Source organism: Megascapheus bottae, chromosome 7 (genome assembly GCF_031878675.1).
Source record: "Megascapheus bottae isolate mThoBot1 chromosome 7, mThoBot2.hap1, whole genome shotgun sequence".
Classification (NCBI taxonomy): Eukaryota; Metazoa; Chordata; class Mammalia; order Rodentia; family Geomyidae; genus Megascapheus; species Megascapheus bottae.
Genome location: NC_143515.1, coordinates 66059857 through 66064350, shown reverse-complemented (window position 1 = coordinate 66064350; position 4494 = coordinate 66059857).

Sequence of the window (4494 nt, the reverse complement as noted above, 5' to 3'; positions counted from 1 at the left end):
ATTGGAAAAAATTAACTCCCTGAAGACTGTAAATCACAGTAGACCAGAGGTGGTCCCAACAGCAGACTTTTTCAAATTTGTCTCCCCAACTCCATTCCATTGCCTCTAACCCAAACCTTATTTTGGCATCTCTGTAGTTTCCTTGTGCAAGAGGTATGCACACATGTGCACACAGACACACACACAGACAGCACCCAAGAGGTGGGGACTTTAAATAATTTCAGGAAGAGGGAAGAAGCTGTGTTTTTAACATAATGTACCAAAGGAAGGTGATCCTGATTAGATTGACAATCATAGACATTCATTCTGGCTATCAGAAAGCCATGTCTACACATGAGATCAGAGGCCTTTGCAAGCTCTCCTGCTTTATGTTTATAAGAAGGAACATTGGGAACACTGGAGTTGTTGAATACCCTTGGTGGTGAGATCCAATAACATTAGAAATTTCAGTTATACTGCGTGTGTGTGTGTGTGTGTGTGTATTTGTGTGTGTGTGTACTGGTTCTGGGGCTTGATCTTAGGGCCTAGGCCATGACCTTGAGCTTTTGTGCCTAAGTCTGTTTTATCATTTGAGCCATAGTTCTACTTTCAAATTTTTTTTTTAGTTTTTATTTTTTTGACAGTCCTGGGTCTTGAACTCATGGCCTGAGCACTGTCTTTGGGCTTTCTCAAGGCTAGAGTTCTACTATTTGAGCCACAACACCATTTCCAGCTTTTTCCTATGTATATGGTACTGAGGAATCAAACCCAGGTCTTCATGTATGCTAGGCAAGCACTCTACAAGTAGGCCAAACTCCCAGCCCAACTTTCAGCTTTTTGTTGGTGAGTGGAAGATAAGAATCTCATGAACTTTATTTTTTTGCTTGGGCTAGCTTTTTTTTTTTTTTTTTGCCAGTCGTGAGCTTGAGCTCAGGGCCTGAGTGCTGTCCTTGGACTTTCTCAAGGTTAGAGCTCTACCATTTGAGCATCAGCACCATTTCTGGCTTTTTTCTATGCATTTGGTACCAAGGAATCGAACCTGGGTCTTCGTGCATGCTAGGCAAGCACTCTACCATTAGGCCAAACTCCGGGCCTGCTTGTGCTAGCTTTTAATCATGATTCTCAGATCTCATCCTCCTGAGTATTAGAATTACAGGTGAGTCACCTGGCTCACTTACTTTTTAGATTTGAGCTGTCACTTGTCACAGGCACCTTGGCTCAGCCCAGATGGGTTCTTCAGTGCCTGTGATTATGACCCAGCAGTAGAGAGCTGCTTCCCCTAATGACAGAGGAAAGTCCATGAAACAGACACCTACAAACAGTTCTAGAGACAAACCCTGAAGATCAGGAAGACTTTTCAGCAGGAGAGTGACTGTTAAAGAGCCAGATTTTTGTTTTATGAGGATAATCAACCTTTAGAGGCAGCTATAAGGCCCCTCCATTCATTGGTGGGCCTCTAGCCTCTCTCTGAGCTGTCTTCCTATTCTACACCGTACATTCCTGTATTTGATCTTAACTCCCTTGTCTCCACCACCACTCAACTCTCAGTCTCTTCTGAATGTCTCACCTTGTTTTTCATCTTCCACAAACACTTTCTCCTAACCCATCACTCAACCTGGCTACAGAAGCCTCCTGTTTCTCTTCTATGTGTTCTCACTGGGCATCCACTCTTCTTTTGTGATTAGTATATGCTGGATCAGAGACAACAGATGATGGACTAGAAGATACTTGCATATTGTATTTGTTAATTTTTTTTTGCCAGGCCTGGGCCTTGAACTAAGGGCCTAGGCACTGTCTTTGGGCTTTCTCAAGGCTAGAGCTTTACCACTTGAGCCAGAGTGTCATTTCTGGCTTTTTTTTTTTCTATGTATGTGGTACCATGAATAGAACCTGGGTCTTTGTGCATGCTAGGCAAGCACTCTACCACTAGGATAAACTCCCAGCCCAGATACTTGCATATTGTATTATACTTTAAGCCTAATAAGTTAAAATCTAAAAATTATTTTAAGGGGGCCTGGGAGTTGTCTCTAAGCTTATTTGCTCAAGGCTAGCCCTCTACCATTTGAGCCATAGTTTCACTTCCAGTTTTTTGTTTTTGTTTTTTTACTACAACTTTATTTTTTTTTATTTTATTTTTGCCAGTTCTGGGCTTGAGCTCAGGGCTTGAGCACTGTCCTTGGACTTTTTCAAGGATAGAGCTCTACCACTTGAACCTCAGCACCATTTCCGGCTTTTTTCTATGTATGTGGTACCAAGGAATCGAACCGGGTCTTCATGCATGCTAGGCAAGCACTCTACCACTAGGCCAAACTCCCGGCCCCTGTTTTTTTTTTTTTTTTCTGTGATTAACTGGAGATGAGAGTTTCAGGGACTGCTTTCCTGCCTGGACTGGCTTTGAACCATGATCATCAGATCTTAGCCTCCTGAGTTACTAGGTTATAGGCATAAGCCACAGACATTAAAAAAATCCATCTCTTAGCCTCGGGGGCTGAAGTCTAATTCTAGCTACTCAGGGGGCTGAGATCTAGGATTGCTGTTCAAAGGCAGACCAGGCAGGAAAGTCCATGAGATGCTTATGGTCAATAAACTATTGAGAAAAAGCTTGAAGTGACAATGTAGTTCAAATGGTAAAGCACTAGCCCTGAGCAAAAAAGCTCAAGGACAGTATCCAGGCCCTGAGTTCAAGCCCTAGGACTGGCAAAAACAAAAATTAAAAAATCTAACATGTCAATGTATTTGCCCAATGAATGGACAAGGAAAAGCAGAGGGGCTCTGTAGCATCTCTGCTTAGCTTCAGCCATATCCAGTAATAAAGTTAGGAAGAAGTATTAGATGCAGATGTGAGAAAGATGGCCAAGGTCAGATCCTATCCCCTAGAAACTCATAGACAAATGTAAGCAATTCTAGTACAAGACAACTGAAGTGACTTAGAGCCTCTGGCCACAGAGAGCTGTCAGAATGAGTCTGGGAGATAACAGGAATCAAGAATCAAGGAAAGAACCAAGGTTGTGCGGAGTTAGGGGTGGGGAGGGGAGGGGAGGGGAGCGGGAGTATGCCAGGGGGGCTACTGCCTTAAGAAACTGTGAGGATGTTTGGGCAGTGGTACTGGTATGTGAATCTTTTGTTATTGTTGTTATTGAACTCTGGGCTTGAATTCTGGGGTTGGGGGCTATCCCTGAGCTCTTCAGTTCAAGGCAGGTGCTCTACCATGTGAGCTACACCACCACTTTCTGCTTTTTTTTTTTTTTGCATTCGTGCATGCTAGGCAAGCACTCAACCACTAGGCCACACTCCCAGCCCCTGGTATATGAATCTTTTTTTCTTTTTGTCAGTCATGGGGCTTGAACTCTGGGCCTGGGCGCTATCCCTGAGCTCTTCAGCTCAAGGCTACCGCCCTACTTCTTGAGCCACACCGTCACTTCTGGTTTTCTAGTAGTTAATCAGAGATAAGAGTCTCACAATCTTTTTTTTTGGGGGGGGTGGTCATGGAGTTTGAACTTGGCCTGGGTGCTGTCCCTGAGCTCTTCAGCTCAAGGCTACTTCCATACCCTGGAGGCAAGCCCCACTTCCTGTCTTAGGTTCTTTTGTGCCCGGGCTGGCTTTGAACCTTGATCATCAGATCTTAGCCTCCTTAGTAGCTAGAATTATAGGCATGAGCCACCATGCCTGGTTGGGTATGTGAATCTTATATCTGAGAATTAGGTCATTGTCAGTGGAATCTGTGCAGCTCTAGGCAGTGCTAAAGATTTGTTAGAATTGAAAAACAGTAGAGTAGCAACTTTTAACATTATTTGGAGAAAGCAAACATCTAAAGGCAAAACCAAGTAGAGAGTAACTAATTGTCAATGCAAGACAGTAAAATATTCTGAAGTGATTAAAGGATCCAGCCCAGAAGATTACATTGGAGGATGGAAGACAAAGGAAATAACTTCTGGATATTTTTATTTGCTGGGTCAAAATATTTCATATACTTTGCACATATTTCAAGCTAAATATTGAAATCTAAAATTATTCTACAACAAAGATTAATTTACAAATAAAATTCCTGACTACAATAACATTTAATATGTAGTTCATGAAGTTAAAATTTTCAACGGGCCTTGGTTTATCTGTAAGAGGCTAAGGGTTTTGATTATTTTAAATATTGATAAGTTAAAATACATACAGCATTTTAAGATAGCCATTGGGCCAAGAGTGTAGCCTAGTGGTGAAGTGCTTTCCTAGCATGCACAAAGCTTTGGGTTCAATTCCTCAGTACCACATACACAGAAAAAGCTGGAAGTGGTGCTGTGGCTCAAGTGGTAGAGCATGCTAGCCTTGAGAAAGCCCAAGGACAGTGCCCAGGCCCTGAATTCAAGCTCCAGGATTGGGAAAAAAAAAAGATAGTCATTATGCCTAGGGGTGAAGCTCAATGTCAGAGTGCTTGTCTGGCATCTATGAAGCTCTGTATTTGATACCCAGCACAGAAAAAGAATAAGAAAGGAAAAAGAGATTGGCAGAGGGGAAGGGGGGAAG